This window comes from Taudactylus pleione, unplaced genomic scaffold (assembly GCF_031769625.1).
Source record: "Taudactylus pleione unplaced genomic scaffold, aTauple2 ptg000149l, whole genome shotgun sequence".
NCBI classification, from domain to species: Eukaryota; Metazoa; Chordata; class Amphibia; order Anura; family Myobatrachidae; genus Taudactylus; species Taudactylus pleione.
Window position 1 is genome coordinate 2,785,279 of NW_028284551.1, and position 17,476 is coordinate 2,802,754.

A 17,476-nucleotide genomic window follows, 5' to 3' on the forward strand; every position below is an offset into this window, starting at 1 on the left:
TATATTAAGATAAGATACAATCCTTAATACAACCCAATAGAGACAATTTTATATGCATATAGAATGGGAACAGATCATGAGATTTGCAGAGCAAGTGATGTTACACATTGCTCTTACAGAGCAAGAAGTCAACCCAGTGGGGGTCAGTGGGGCGTTCCCATGGGAACGCCTCAGTCTGGGCAGCCACGACCCTGACACGCCCACCAAAGGGGGCGTGCTGTCACTCAAAATCGACAGCACGCCCCCTTTGTAGCGAGACTCGGAGCGACGGCTTGCGCATGCACACGACGGAGCCGCCTCCGTCGTGCGCATGCGCACTGGGCCAACATCGACCCGCATGCGAGCGCTCAGCTCGCCCCCAGATCACAGTACGCCAGACAGTGCCCCAGATTACAGAACGCTTCACAGTGCCCCTAGATTATAGTATGCTACACAGTGCCCCCAGATTACACTATGCCACACAGTGCCCCCAGATTACAGGACACCACACACTGCCCCCATATTACAGGATGCCACACAGTACCCCCAGATTACAGTACGCCACACAATGGCTCCAGGACACAGTATGCCAAACAGTGCCCCCAGATCACAGTACGCCAGACAGTGCCCCAGATTACAGTACGCTTCACAGTGCCCCTAGATTATAGTATGCTACACAGTGCCCCCAGATTATAGTATGCCACACAGTGCCACCAGATTACAGTATGCCACACAATGTCCCCAGATCGCAGTATGCCACACAGTGCCCCAAGATGTCAGTATGACACAGTGTCCCCAGATCACAGTATGCCACAGTGTCCCCAGATCACAATATACCACACAGTGCTGCCACATCACAGTATACCACACAGTGCCCCCACATCACAGTATACCACACAGTGCCCCAACATCACAGTATGCCATACAGTGCTCCGAGATTACACTATGCTACACAGTGTTACTGCTGCTGTTCTCCTCAGAATGTGTTTAGCTCCTTGATATCATGCATGCTGCATAAGATCCACTGCAAGGTAGGGATGGATATCAGAAACAGAAACAATTGGCCGGCAACATTGATGTTCCCGGCTCAATAGAAATGTTTTTTTACATTCAATGCTGGGACTGCGATGGTTGGCACCATGACATGCTTGTTTTACGATGCTTTTCAGAGAATCTGTCCCAGCACCAGAGCATTAGTAAATTGCTCCGGTAGTTAATTATCCACTGCCGCAACTTGCGACCAGTTGGATACTGGGCCCCCGATAATGAATAGGCCCCTATATATTTTTAGTTCATATACTGTATACAAGGGGGAGTCAAAAATGATCCGCATTCTGGCTTTAGAACTTATTTTAATCAACTTTCAGAAAAGACAAATTCATTATTTTTCGATATAATCTCCCTGCTTTTCAATACACTTTGTCCATCTGTCAACAAGCTTTCGTATTCCCGCATTAATAAATGTTTTAAGCCGAGCGGCAAGCCACACATATACTGCTGTCTTCACCTCATAATCAGACGTGAATCTTCGTCATCTTAGGGCTTCTTTTCAGGGGGCCAAACAGGTGATAGTCCAATGGGGCAAGATCAGGACTATAGGGAGAACGCTTTAACACCTCCAAACGAAGTCATGGACAGGCTAACACTTGTGCGACCTTCTTTGAACGTCTCTATCCATTCATACACACTTCTTCGTGACAAAACACTTTCTCCACACTGTGCACAAAGTCTTCGATAAATATCGGCACCAGACACACCCTCAGACCACAAAAAACTAATCTCTGCACGCTGCTCTTCACGTGCAAATCACAAGTGGGGCCGCCATTTTTTCATGCACTGCAGTCACAAATTAACTGACGTAACACAATCAAACCTGCACAGCAGTGACTGGGGAGACAGCGACCTAGTACGGAAAAACGTTGATAAGACAGTGCGGCCAACAGAAGTTTTAATATAACTGGAGTGCGGATAATTTTTGACTCATGCTCGTTGTATGCCATTGGTTAATTAAATACAATACAGTCTACTTTGTGTCATTTGCTGCAGTAACATTTTTATCTCCTCGTAGACCTAACTACTTCACACCGCACATGTATGGACGGGTCCGAACACAGACTTAAGTAATCATTTTAATTTCTCTTTGCCAGGACACCCCTATATCATATATCCCAGCGTCAGCCCCATGGTAACTATGCCCCCCCAAAAATGTTCCTTATCGCTGTGCTATGTGCCGATAAAGAATGTTGATTTTCGGGAGTGTAGTACATTTTTACGTAAATAAGCCCCTTAGTTTTTTTGCTTCCTCTGCAATCCTTATTAAATAAGCAAAACACAGAAAATCTTTTCTCTGCCAGATGTTATCTCAGATAATAGATTAGATAGAGCCTAAAGTCCTGACAATGGGGCCTATTCATGATTTTAATTATCGAAGGTCCAAACGGACCAACATTCTAACTCGTTGCGGAATCCGGAGCAATTAATCATGCAAAATCAGCTGTCCCTGCAAGCACCTTCACTGCTCCTTTTCAGAGCAGTGACGGGACTGCGCATGCGTTACCTTTCGGATCCCTGAGCCTCCGGCGGAAGGACCCAGACAGGGACGAAGGGATCAGAAAGGATCTCTCTTCGCAACCCGGACCTCCTTACGAAATATATTTTCATGTCTTGATGAATTCTGTCCCCATCAGTGGCGGAACTAGAGACTGGTGGGCCCAGGTGCAAGAATAGGCTTTGGGACCCCATATGCAGTGCCCCACATAGTGGTACCCCTATGCAGTGCCCCCAGTAGTGCCCCTTATATAGTGCCCCCAGTAGTAGTTCCCCATTATGCAGTGACCACAGTAGTAGTCCCCCCTATGTGCAGTGCCCCCAGTAGTAGTCCCTCATATGTGCAGTGCCCCTGTAGTAGTTCCCGCTATGTGCAGTGTCCCCAGTAGTATTCCCCTAGGTGCAGTGCCCCCAGTAGTAGTCCCCGCTATATGCACTGCCCCAGTAGTAGTCCCCACTATGTGCAGTGCCCCCAGTAGTAGTCCTCCCCCTTTGTGCAGTGCCCCCAGTAAGTAGCCCCCCCCTTTGTGCAGGTCCCCCAGTAGTAGTCCGCCTATCAAACAAAGACACAAAAAAAACTCCACTTAATTGAATCCCCGCTCCTGCGCCCGCAGCTGTCTGCTTCTCCATCCTCCCGACCCGCTCTCGCTTTGCACTATGGGAGAGACGTTATGGCGTCTCTCCCATCACCCACATCGGAAGCCCGGAAGGCAGGGCTCATGAGTGAGCTCCAGCCTGGCTCCCTCCATGGACGCAGCAGCCAATGAGAGTCTGTCTGACTCTCATTGGCTGCCAAAACAAACACAACGCCGCCGGGTAGTACGAGTGTACTACCCGGGGCCGGCAGCGGTGTTTGTTGTGTAGTGGACAGCACTCACTGCAGTCCGCACTACACTGTGGGGCCTGGGGGACCCTGGTGGCGGGTGCAGCAGCACCACAGCCGGGCCCCGGTGCAAGCCACTGGCTGCCCCGCTGTTAGTTCCTCCACTGGTCCCCATACTAGTGTATGGGGACAGCTGGCCATTCCATAACTGAAGGTAAGCAGGAGATATCACAGATATCTCCTGCTTTACCTTCTTGATGAATGGCCCGAAAACTTAATTTTTACAATTGCAGGTGAAAATGTGCAAATTCTCCTGCTTTGGTAAAAATTAAGTGATGATGAATAGGCCCCCAAGGATCTACGTACACCGTTTAACATTGATATCTAAATTCTGAAACATGATTAAGGGCCTGATTTGCGTGCACTGCTGAACGCAGATTCCCGATGTTTGGGAATCTGCGCAGGCGCAGGTCCCACTCTGCGAGTGTGCAGAATGGGTCCTGCTAACGCGCTCGCAGACTGTCAGTGATTGTCAGTCTGCTTCCGTTTGTGGGGGGGGAGAGGGCAGGGATGTCCTCCATTTCCCGAAATGGAGGCGTGTCTCCACTGTTGCGAGGGAGGGAAAAAGCCAGGATCTCCGTCGGCTGACGGAGATTTCCTGGCCTCTTCCTCTAAACTGCATGGGTCACCGCAGCCAGCCGATGTTACGCAGGATATCCGATGCTGTGTTGGACGATGCTCGGGTCAGTCAGGCAGACAGCATATTGCAAGATAACACTGTATACTTAGTCTGCTTTAGATTTCCTTCTACATATCGCAGCTGCTCCTGGACATGGGCAATTATTAATTAACAGATCCATTGAAGAGATACAAGTCTGCTTGATCATTTGTGGAGGATTAGACCATTTTAGGGCCGTATCTTCTACTCTTGTGTATAATAACCAGAGACCAAAATGGTATCTCCTGAAGTGTCTTTGCAATATTTTGATAGTGCCATTTACCGAATTCAGCCTGTGAGCACGAAGATAACTCTAAATCTCTCTTGCTGTCTAGACAGACTTCTTTCTGCTGAAAACAAGTCTAATGAAATTCCACTACCAAATCAATAAAATGCTCTCTCATTTTTTCTTTTTCTATTTCCCTGGCTCAGTCAGAAACCAAAGTTACAAATGTGGCATAGAGAGACTGTGCATTGATTTTTCTGTACAGGTAATGCTGCCATAAAGTATTGGTTCAAAAATTGTTGTTTGGTACGGTTAGGGATGGCATCAGTAATCTAGTGGTTATAAACTACATTGTATTGATTTAGAAGAGACATGCAATTGTGTTCCATGTAGGAAATGAGCAACTATAGGTTAATTGAGCAGTCTTTCTGCTTCCGAAGCAAGCTAGGGAATAGTATTATTTGTAGTCGTCAGATGATTTTGTACTATACATATATTGCTTCTGAAACAAGGCATCCGGTGTTGTGAAATATGTTTTTCTCTCTTAGATGAAGCAATTTATTTCTGAGTGCGCCAGGAGGAGGAAATGGCCTCTAAGAAGTGCGACCAGGTCACTGAAAGACAATATTCTTAATAGCTTGATAATAAAACATAGCTATTTCTGAAAGGGTTTGCTATCAGCTATTAAATTCCCTCTGGATTTTATTCATTAGAGAACCAGTGCAAAAACTGTACAAAAACCTTTCAACATCACTATTTTAACTAAAAAAGCTTTTCCACCCTACAAAACATGCCTAATTCTATGAGAACTGCAGGTAACCATATTTTTCCCGCCAACAATCTCCCTTTCCTCTCACTAGTTAGAACATGGAGTCATGTAAATATTAAGTGTTCCCTGAATGTTCCATTGAGGGACCGCAGCAAATATCGGAGATATCTGCTGCGGTCCCTCCATTTATGACAGCAGCCACAGCCTCCATAGGTTTTTATGAGGGCTGTGAAGCTGTCAGATATACCAAGATGGCATTATCCTATAGTAGGGTATAGGCTACATTTGCAAAACTTACCAGGCTAGGGTTCCTCTGGGACCCTCCCTGGCAATGGGCAATAGAGGAGTGAAGAGCCTGCTGGTGTGGTCACTTCATTCTGAACTGATCGCAGGGACGGGCTCATTTCTGATCCTTGTCCCTCCAGGTGTATATTGATACATTATGTGGTATTGGGATCGGCAGCCCGACATGGGTGGAAATCCGGAACAGTGATTGAGGTAAGTAACCTTAATCTCATCCCCCTAACCCTAACCCTCCCTTAGGGGTGCTTAACCATAACCTACCCCCAGTACCTAACCCTAATCCCCCCTCTAAGTGCCTAAACCTAACCCCCCCCTTCCCCGCTGCCTAAACCTAAGTCTCCCGGGGGGGTGCCTAACCCTAACCTCCCCCGGGGGTGCCTAACCCTAACCCCCCCTTCCCCTAGCCTAACCCTAACCTCCCAGAGGGGTGCCTAACCAACCCTAAGTCTCCCCCGGGAGCCCCTAACCTAACCCTCCCCCCCCCGGCTGTCCGCACCTGGCACCCGGCTTACCTTCAATCGGAATGCCAGGCGTCGGGCTCCCGACGTAGGTAAAATGACAGGCGTCGGGATTTCGATGCCTGTCATTTTACCCTTGCCGGGATTAGACAGTCGGGAAGCCAGCGGTCGGGATTCCGTCTGTTGGCTTCCCAACTGCTTCCCGTGGTATTTAGATTCTTATTGCTGGGAATAGCGGCAATTATCATGTTTTAGACCTGATAATTGATAAATTTACCCCTATGGGAGAATAGGCAAGTATTCTGCAAGAAATCATTGTTGCAGCTGAGCAGACAAGTGATAGTATAAGTGTAATTAGCTTAATTAACTGTGTTCATTTCAAATGCATGTGCATATTTCACACTTACTGTAATTGTCCTGGTCGTTCAAGACTTAAAAAAAGAAAACAACTGAAATACGAAAAAAGAGAAAGGAGAAACATTTGAATGTTTGATAATAGAGATATTTTCGTAAACTTATTCTGTCTTTTTGGAAAGTCTGTAATAAAAATGGTGTTAATTACTTCTTCCCATTAGTAGTCTGTGGGTCACTTCATCAGTATCGGACTCTGACACTTAACATTTACTGAGCGGACAGCATGTTCTCACTGTGACAGCTGTGTGTAGAATATCAAGGACGCTGTTAGTTCATTTGGTTTCCATATCCCTTAATACCAGAAAATGTTTTATTTTCAGCACGTCTTTTGTATATTGTTTTCTTTTGAAGAGCCCTGTTTTTTAACTTTGTCAAACTTTACAACTTTATGCTGGTATTGGACCTTTTATGCAAAATGTTTGGGGCTTTGAGTTGTCTGGATGTTGAGCTATTCTACTGTGCAGTGCAATATAATGCCTAAAGTCAGCTAAAATATGGAATACAAACTATCATTATTAACATATTAATTGCAAAACAGCACTGCAGTTTCTGCTAATATCAAAAATATAAATAAACCTAAGAAAGTTAATTATACAGTGCAGTACCAGGACAATTCAGCTCCTCAGGCAGGGCCCCGTCGCCCCATCCACTCCAATGCACGTAAGTAATATCACATATGCTGCAATAAATATTACGGAAACAGCAGGATTGACATTTGGACGCACCTCTGTCTGTCACCGCCCAAGACACTACACAAGTGCCACTAGGAAAGCAACTGTGCTGCTCCCCTGACTTTGTGCCCTATTCGCAGTGGCATACTAACGGACGAGGAAAGGGGGGTCCGCACCAGATACCACTACTGAGGAGGTACCATGCAGTCAAGTCTGTCTGACCATCTGTGTCACTACAAGACAGTCACGGGCTCTCTGTCTGGATTGCGGAGGTTGTCACTGAGTGAGATTGGTGGGAGATTGGTAGTCCCTCTCACAGTGCTAAGCGGCCGCTGCATCACGTCATGACGGGACTGAGTGAGATTGGTGGGAGATTGGTAGTCCCTCTCACAGTGCTAAGCGGCCGCTGCATCACGTCATGACGGGACTGAGTGAGATTGGTGGGAGATTGGTAGTCCCTCTCACAGTGCTAAGCGGCCGCTGCATCACGTCATGACATCGACACTGCAGCCACTCAGCACTGTGGGAGTGACTCGTGACTGAGTGTGTTGTTGTGGGAGCCGCTGCCTCCGGCGACACAGTTGTGAGGCCACGCCCTTTTCCCCACAAGGCCACGCACCTTTTTTGGGCACACAAGTATTCCATATGTTAAAATCCCATAAGGGATGGTGTGTAAGTGCAGTGGCGTAAATTCATCTGAGACGCCCGGAGGCAAGTTATAATTTGGTGCCCCTCCCGTCACAGCCGCTGACATTGTAATGTAGCAATTTGCGTGCAGACAGGCTATAGATGAAGGCAGCAGCTGATGGTCTGACATGGAGCTCTCTACTAGTGTATGGTGGCTTCTCAGGTGCCGGGAAGTGGTGCCATGTATTGTGCGGCAGTGACGGTACACACTGGGTACATAGTTACAGCCCTAAGTGGGATGAATATGTTGTGGACAATGGAGGAGGTGCCCCTTCAGTGCTAGAGCCTGGTAGCAGGCGCCTCCATTGTCTCCCGTAGTTCTGCCCCTGTGTAGGTGCCAAATGAAGGACCCGTCCCAGGTGCAAAATATGTAAGGTACGCCACTGCTAGACAGTGCTAAATTTAATGGCTCACACCGTTTCCTTCCCTTTCCAAGGATTTTAAAGTCATATTTGATCATACATGTTTGGTGGGGAAAATTGTTCCTGGGAATGTTGTCTCACTGACCACACGCTTTTCCAGTGCACCTCCCGTGGGCCAGGCAGGTGAATCAGTACTATTTAGTCTATGATATTCTACATTTACATAGATTGCATTCAGCGCTGTTTTACTGATCAATCTACCTTCACTTTGCACTGGACATTGATTAATGGGTGTAGACATTTATATGGAATTCTTGACATCCAAATAAAAAGTTACAAGTTATTGATTGTGTCTAGGGAATCTAATAAAAAATAAAGCACGTGCACAAATGATAAATGTTCCACAGTAGACTGCAGCAGCACCGTCTTTTTATTTTCTGCCTAAATAAATTTACATTTATATTCAGTGCAAATAAGATATTTAACATGGTGTGTTCCTTACATTGGGGCTGAGACAGTAGTGGGTAGCAAAATGGACAGAAATTATTGAAAGACAAGACAAGAACAAATCAGTATACGCAAAACTTGTGCATGTGCATGTCCGCACATATCCAGAGCCATACACATCATGAGGTGTCTCCGGATCTGCACGGTCATTATTATCAGAGTGTATTTACATCTGCACTTTAGCAAAGGACACACCTCCTAGCAGGTATATACAGATGTCTTCATACACTATGCTCTGTACTGCAGTTGCGCCATACAGATCCTCTCTGTGCGCCAGGTTTGGCGCGCCAAGTGTTTTTATCGCATCTTTTTTGCCTGAAAATCTACCTAATGCACAATGTGATGCAAGGAAGACGCACCAGGAGACTACACTGATTCATTTGATATGTGACACTTGTATATCTGTGTGCGACTGAGTCTGAATCTGTATGCAGAGTGCTACATTGCAGCGGCTGTTTTCCACGCTAAGTTCCGTTGTGCTTCGTAATATACAAATTCATTCTCCACAGATATATAAGTGTCACATATCAAATTAATCAGTGCAGTCTCCTGGTGTGTCTTATTTGGATCACATTGCGACTAAGATGCATATACTGGTGGAAAAGCTTGGTGCAAGCAGAGTTGAACGGGAACTGGCGGCTCACTCAAGCCAGAAATCTTGCGCCGCATGGTGCATTGAGGCTAAGTGTATGAGGACACATCATTATGCGCATAATTGCATGTCAGAAATATACGCATTTGTGGGAAAACAGCCTTCCTGAACTTTGGCTGTGAGAATACCCTTACCATCCTGTTCTGCCTCTCTGTTCATCAGACTTAATGCGTCTACAGTGCGTCCCAATCTGCAATTGTGCTTTTGCTGCTTTTACTTTCTGGCATCAACCCCTTTAGTTTATTTTTTTTGCTGCATTTTCTTTTGAGTTATACAGTAGTCTTTATTTTATTTGGAACAGTGGCCCTGATTCAGATCTGGACGCTCTGAATCAAGGCCGTCCTTCTTAATTTTTAGAGTGGCCTCCTGGTCGCTCGTATAGCTGTGGGTGACCACCCACAGCTATAGCGAGCGGCCAGGAAGATGGTCGCGATGGTCAAGACCATCGCGACCATCAGGCTTGTGACGAGACCCTTGTGGTAGGGTCTCGTTGCCGCAAGCCCTGGAGTGCTTTCGGCTCTATTAGAGCCTAAATCACTCCCACTGACATCACTTGTGACATCACTTGTGATGTCAGTGGGGTCGGCCCCAGACGGTAGGCGTTCCCGTGGGAATGCCTTCGTCTGGGCAGCCACGCCCCCGGTACGCCCACCAAAGGGGGCATGCTATCACTCACCATCGACAGCACGCCCCCTTTGGAACGAGACCCGGATCGACGGCTTGCCTGTCACTATCCGGGTCTCGCGCATGCGCACGACGGAGCCTGCTCCGTCGTGCGCATGCGCACTGGGCCAACATCGACCCGCTTGCGAGCACTCAGCGCTCGCGAGCGGGTCTGAATCAGGCCCAGTGTTGCAGACAGATCTTAAGATATCCATTGTTCTTATCTATAACTTTTTCTCATATACTGTAGGTTGGATTTTGGATCATTTAAATGAAGGCATTTTAGTGTTCCATGCAAAAAAAAAAAAAAAAAAGTTCATTATTTGTCAGAGACACAAGTAAGGTGCCTGTATATTGTGATCAAAGTTAATCTTTTTAGCTTCAATTTTCTTTGAAGGAGTAATTTCTATTTGAATTAATTTGATTTTATCATGTAACGTTAGAGAGAGATACAAGCAGCATACTCAACTCTGCACACGTTTCTATTATAGTCATGCTTGAATTCAACTATTTAGCAATGTTTTCAAGTCTTCAGATTGCACAAAAATGACTAGCTTTTCATTTTATGTTGATGCTTCCTTTGAGAGCATTAAAGTGTCAATAAAAAGAGAGCCAATTTTCTGTTCGCAATTAGCAATTACACACAAGTCTTTCTAGAGACAAATGGAAAAATGGCATGTTCCTCTTTCAACTTGATGTACAATTGACACTGAACAGCTGCAATATTTTTTTTCCTTTGTGGATAAAAAAAAAAAGATAATAGGGGGTGTAATATACTGTATATATTTTTTTAAAATGTCAGTATTAAGGCGATAAGCACACTCATTAAATTACCCATGTGCCTTCTTTGGAAGCTGACAGGCTATCCATGTGTTTGACTCCACTAACCATCACATTTCTGTAGAGCAAGTCTGTCACTCCTACTCTGCTGGCTCAGGTATAGAGGTACCTCACTCCATTGCAATCTGCTGTAGAGGGGTGATAGGGGGCCTGCTGGTTATATTTAATCTCTCTCTCTCTCTCTCTCTCTCTCTCTCTCTGTATATACTGTGTAAATATATATATATGTATATATATATATATATATATATATATATATATATATTATAAAATAAAGTCACCAGTTTAAGGGTCGGTCTGTTCATTTAAGCTAATCTCTTGAAACACTGGACGGATTTTTGAGGGGTTTTCATTATTCTATACAAAACCATTCATCTGTGACAAAAAGGAGCCAAGCAGTGATGATTTTAGTGGTGCAAGTGACAAAAAAAAATCTTGCACCAAGCTGCTGTATCGGAGCTGGCCAGTATGCTGAAACAGCAAGAGAGCATCTGAAACTGAGGCTTGGAGCAAGTCACAGAAAAAACTGTTGTGCTGTGTAACTGACTGCTGCTGCAGGGCCGAGGGCTGCGCTCTGATTGGCTCTCTAAAACAGTGAGAGCCAATCAGAGATAGCAATGTGCCCTGTTACTTAGGAGCAGCCTAGAGATGGGAGGAAGTCAGGAACTGAGCAAGGTCACGTCTGAGGCAGACAGAGTGAGAGAGCCTCTAACGAACACATGAAGATGCCCTGATGCAGACACAGTAGCCAGGAAGGAGCCAGAGGGGGCATAGCTATCAGGAATGTAAAAACAAGCAAACATCAGGCCACCACCATCAAATGGTAAAAACACTACCAACTAAACAAATACATAGATGGTTAATAACCATCAGATCTTGATGTCCACCCCTGCAGGTGGACTCTGGCCACCACTCCTCCACTGTGAAGTGATCCCTCTCCAATGTGATGTTCCCGCTCAGCCACACATCCTTGGAGAACAGGAGGCACCTCCCATGGAAGTCAGTGCTGTTCTCAGACAGGGGCACCACAGCGAAGAAGCTCATCAGGAAGACCAGGAATTACAGGGTACATTGTGCAAAGAGGACATTACTCATTGTTATGTTCGGCAGCCAGGGAGGGGTGCGCATGGAGGCTGCATAATTATGTACAGGTGCCCCAGCCCCAGGTACATGCTGCTGATAATGCTTACAGTAGCTTCAATACAAATCTACTCATCCATGTTCCTCCTGCCTTTCCCAATACATCCCAGTGGCCGGTCTCCAGCCAGTTGCAGGGCAGCAGTAGGGGGGGTTGTGGTGACACTGGTGAGATGCAGGGGGCAGGAGTGAGAAGAAGGGGGTTGTGCTGAGATGCAGAGGTCTGTGGTGTGATGTAGGGGGCTATGATGAAATATAGGATGCTGTTGTGAAAAGCAAGTGGCAGTAGTGAGATGCAGGAAGCTGTGGTGAGATGCAGGGGACTGGTGACTTGGAGTAGGTTGTTATGAGATGCAGGGGGCTGTGGCGAGATGAAATTGCTTCAGTGCAAAGCCAGGATGGGTCACTAGTTGAGTATAAACCTTTGAGTTGTTTTATGTACATTCTTCAGTACAGCAAATCACAGCTTATCATATACAACCATGGCCAAAAGTTTTGAGAATGACACAAGTATTGGTTTTCACAAAGTTTGCTGCTTCAGTGTTTTTAGACCTTTTTGTCAGATGTTACTATGGTATACTGAAATAACATTACAAGCATTTCATAAGTGTCAAAGGCTTTTATTGACAATTACATTACTTTTATGCAAAGAGTCAATATTTGCAGTGTTGACCCTTCCTTTTCAAGACCTCTGCAATTCACCCTGGCATGCTGTCAATCAAATTCTGGGTCAGATACTGACTGATGGCTGCCTGTTCTTGACTAATCAATGCTCAGAGTTTATCAGAATTTGTGGGTTTCTGTTTGTCCACCCGCCTATTGAGGATTAACCACAAGTTCTCAATGGGATTAAGGTCTGGGGAGTTTCCTGGCCATGAACCCAAAATTTCAAAGTTTTGTTCCCCGAGCCACTTAGTTATCACTTTTGCCTTATGGCAAGGTGCTCCATCATGCTGGAAAAAGCATTGATTGTCACCAAACTGTTCTTGGATGGTTGGGAGAAGTTGCTCTTGGAGGATGTTTTGGTAACATTCTTTATTCAAGGCTGTGTTCTTAGGCAAAATTGGGAGTGATCCTACTCCCTTGGCTGAGAAGTAACCCCACACATGAATGGTCTTAGGATGCTTTACTGTTGGCTGCCAGGGCATGCTAGCAGTGCATCTGTAAAAAAATATTAAAACACAGAATATTGTAGTACTTTATTGAAATAGACTCCCCCAGACTATCCACTTTTACCCATTTGTTACATAAATCCACTGGGAAGGTCCTGTTCGGTCCATGTAGTATCCATATTCTGGCTTGGCAAAAAAATAATAAATACCCATGCAGAAGTTGTCCTTAAAGGATGCCACACAAATTACGGGCATAGGGCCTGTTGTTCCCGTGAGAGCAGCCATTATGATTGGTTAATACTAAAACGCCAGTGTAGCCTACTAACCAATCAGAAAAATATATTTTCTGACACTATATATGAGACAGCTCATGGATGTTGGGAAGAGCCCTAGTGCAATGCACATGAGCCTGGTTTCTCCAGGGTGAGGGTGGGGATTATTTTTTGGCTGTCGTGATTCCCTAGATCTCCATGCAGAATAGCCTACGGCTGGTTGGCCTTATGGTGAAGGACCCATGTTGTGTGTCCCTCTGCTGTAATGGCTGGTAATGCCTATTGCTGGTAGTGGAAAATTTGGGAGACCCCATACCTGACGTTTCCACTACCAGCCTAGGCTGAAGTGCTAAATGTGGTTTAAATTTTTTTTCCACATGTTTAACCTCCAGATTACAGGGCTGCACAAATTCAGGGGATCTGTGCAGCAATAAAAAAAAAACTGATTTTGCAGCAGGAGCAGTCACTTGGTTTTGATCTGGAATCCGCCAATGATCTGCAGCTGATTACAGTGGGTTATTTCATTTTGTACTTAGTCTCATCTACCTGTCTACCTCCCTGCCTCACTAATTGCATTCAGACAGTTGCTTACAGCCATTGGCCAAGCTGCTAACAGCCTTCTTCTTTGAGCCCAATGCATGGTTGCATCTGTAAAGCATCTACAGGTCTGGGTGACTCTGACAAAATTAAAGACTTGACTAACTAAAATTAAACTCAGCTGCATTGCGATGTGATGACCTTGCACTTGCTGAATTTCTGGGCATGACATCATGGAGCCAGGATCTCAGCTCAAAGATACAGCAGGTCAGTGTGTACGGGGTACACACTAGTCATATAATTATTCTGAGGATCGGAGCTTTTATCTCATCTGCAGAGTGATCTCCACAGTATGTACCCAGCTTTACTTTAAAAGCCCTCTTCAAGCTTTTAAAGCTTCCTTCCTCCGAAACCACCAGCTACCTCATGTACATCTTTTAGCCTGCAGTTGCCTGCCTAACAACCACAGCTGCTCAAGCTATCTCTCTACATCATTATGCTATAATTGTTTCCACAATTTGTCCCACATTACAGTGCATCCGGATGGTATTCACAACGCTTCACTTTTTCCACATTTTGTTATGTTACAGCCTTATTCCAAAATGGAATAAATTCATTTTTGTCCTCAAAATTCTACACACAATACCCCATGACAATGTGTAAAAAGTTTTTTTGAGGTTTTTGCAAATTTAATAAAAAAAAACACTAAGAAATCACATGTACATAAGTATTCACGCCCTTTGCCATGAAGATCAAAATTAAGCTCAGGTGCATCCTGTTTCCACTGATCATCCTTGAGATGTTCCTACAGCTTAATTGGAGTCCACCTGTGGTAAATTCAATTGATTGGACATGATTTTGAAAGGCATACACCTGTCTATCTAAGGTCCCACACTTGACAGTGCATTTCAGAGCACAAACAAGCATGAAGTCCAATGAAATGTCTATAGCCCACCAAGACAGGATTGTCTTGAGGCACAAATCTGGGTAAGGGTACAGAAAAAATCTGCTGCTTTGAAGGTCCCAATGAGCACAGTGGCCTCCATCATCCGTAAATGGAAGAAGTTCGGAACCACCAAGACACTTCCTAGAGATGGCCGGCCGTCTAAACTGAGCAATCAGGGGAGAAGAGCCCTAGTCAGGGAGGTGACCAAGAACCCGATAGTCACTCTGTCAGAGCTACAGCATTCCTCTGTGGAGAGAGGAGAACCTTCCAGAAGGACAACCATCTCTGCAGCAATCCACCAATTAGGCCTGTATGGTAGAGTGGCCAGACGGAAGCCACTCCTTAGTAAAAAGAGACTCATGGCAGCCCGCCAATATGCTCCTGAAGGACTCTCAGACCATGATGAGAAATAGATTGAACTCTTTGGCATGAATGCCAGGCGTTATGTTTGGAGGAAACCAGGCACCGCTAATCACCAGCCCAATACCATCCCTACAATGAAGCATGGTGGTGACAGCATCATGCTGTGGGGATGTTTTTCAGTGGTAGGAACTGGGAAACTAGTCAGAATAGAGGGAAAGATGAATGCAGCAATGTACAGAGACATCCTGGATAAAAACCTGCTCCAGACCGCTCTTGACCTCAGACAGGACAACGACCGTAAGCACACAGCCAATATATCAAAGGAGTGGCTTCAGGACAACTCTGTGAATGTCCTTGAGTGGCCCAGCCAGAGCCCAGACTTGAATCCAATTGAACATCTCTGGAGAGATCTGAAAATGGCTGTACACCGACACTTCCCATCCAACCTGATGGAGCTTGAGAGGTGCTGCAAAGAGGAATGGGCGAAACTGCCCAAAGATAGATGTGCCAAGCTTGTGGCATCATATACAAAAAGACTTGAGGCTGTAATTGCTGCCAAAGGTGCATCAACAAAGTATTGAGCAAATGTTGTGAATACTTATGTACATGTGATTTCTTCGTTTTTTTTTTATTTATTACATTTGCAAAAATCTCAAAAAAACTTTTTACACGTTGTCATTATGGGGTATTGTGTGTAGAATTTTGAGGACAAAAATGAATTTATTCCATTTTGGAATAAGGCTGTAACATAACAAAATGTGGAAAAAGTGAAGCGTTGTGAATACTTTCCGGATGCACTGTATATATGCTTGGCACTCTTAAAGCAGATGGTTTTAAAATATGTTATCGTTGTAATGCAGTCAGCTTAGTGTTTGAACAACTGTTGTACACTTGCTACATTATAGCTCCTTAGCATCAACCTTTATTTGCAAGTAAGAGATTTAACAACCGATGAGCCATATCATTAAACCAACCTGCCTAATATTGTGTAGGGCCCCACTGTGCCGCTAAAATAGCTCTGACCCATTGAGGGATAAACTCCACAACTCATCTAAAGGTGTCCTGTGGCATCTGGCACCAAGACGTCAGCAGCATGTACTTTTAGTCCTGTAAGTTGCGAGGTGGAGCCTACTTGTTTTTCCAACACGTGCCTCATTGGATTGTGATTTAGGGAATTTGGAGGCCAAGTCAACACCTAAAACTCCTGGTCATATTCATCAAACCATTCTTGAACAATATTTGCAGTGTGGCAGGATGCATAAACTTGCTGAAAGAGGCCACTGCCATCAGGGAATACCGTTGCCTTGAAGGGGTGTACTGTTATGATATCCAATGCTTACTCCATGTGAAAAGTCTAGAACCCGGCTAGCGAGATCTTCTGCCAATAACAACCGCCCGTTGTTCCCTTAGAACTGGGATACGTTCACCGGTACTTAGGCGGCCGCCTAAACTTATAGCTCGAGGTAGTAGCAATTTACATGGAGGAGGATTTAATGGTGAGAGCAACAGTAGGAATGGAGTATGGTTATAAGAGTAGAAAAGGTGGCCTGAGGCCCGTGCTGAAGAGTTAATTGATTTGGCTTTGAGAGCCGTTGTTGTGGCTTGGAGCCCGTACTGAGGAGAGGTAAATATTTGAGTTGGCTTTGATAGCCGATGGTGTGGCTTGGAGCCAGTGCTGAAGAGTTTGACAATTGATTTGGCTTTGAGAGCTGATCTTGTGGCCTGGGCAGTGAACCAGATACAATGTCCTGATAATTAGTACACAGATTTGAGTACTGGTTTGTGTACAAATTGGCATCCAAGTCCTGACGGACAGTACATACAGTAGATTTGAGTGCAAGTTTGTGTACAGGTTTGTGTACAAAGTAGCATCCACAGTTCTGACGGAATATACATAGGTTTGAGTACAGGTTTGTGTAGAGGTTGGTACAAATTAGCATCCAAAGTCCTGATGGACAATACATAAGTTAGAGTACCGGTTTGTGTACAAGTTGCACAAGTTTGTGTACAAATTAGCGTCCACTGACCTGCCGAGAATGCCAATTCGGCGTGGAGGAAGCCACAGGTGGGATAAGGAAGCTGGTGCACAGTACAGAAGTTGATGGTTCGGCTAGGGAGCCGTAGGAGAGGCCACAAGAGCCGGAAGCAGCTGGGTGACAGAACTGAGGAGACTGAGATCCTTCCAACAGAGTCGACAGGATACTGGTCGTGCCGCTGAGCAAGTGAACCCTCAGGAACGCTATAGTCGGTGAGGTGGCAACAGTCCAGTGTGTACAAATGGGAGGACGGACCAATCATGCTGCACTGAGGATGATACATCACTTCCTGAAGCGTGCCGATTGCCTAGCAAGAGAAGAAACTGGAGTAACCCCGTCCTGACTGGGTAATCTGTTTGAAGGAGACAAGTCGTGACAGCGACTTGTAGCATGTACTTCGTCTGCAACAACATTTAAGTAGGTGGTAAGTGTCAAAGTAACATCCACATGAATG

The 17,476-nt window shown here is 45.4% G+C and overlaps 1 protein-coding gene across 2 annotated transcripts in view; it reads left to right on the forward strand.

The window, feature by feature from the left end:
• SNX29 (sorting nexin 29) overlaps positions 1-17,476 on the forward strand; it is a 682,594-nt gene that overhangs the window by 491,612 nt on the left and 173,506 nt on the right. The window lies entirely within an intron of this gene.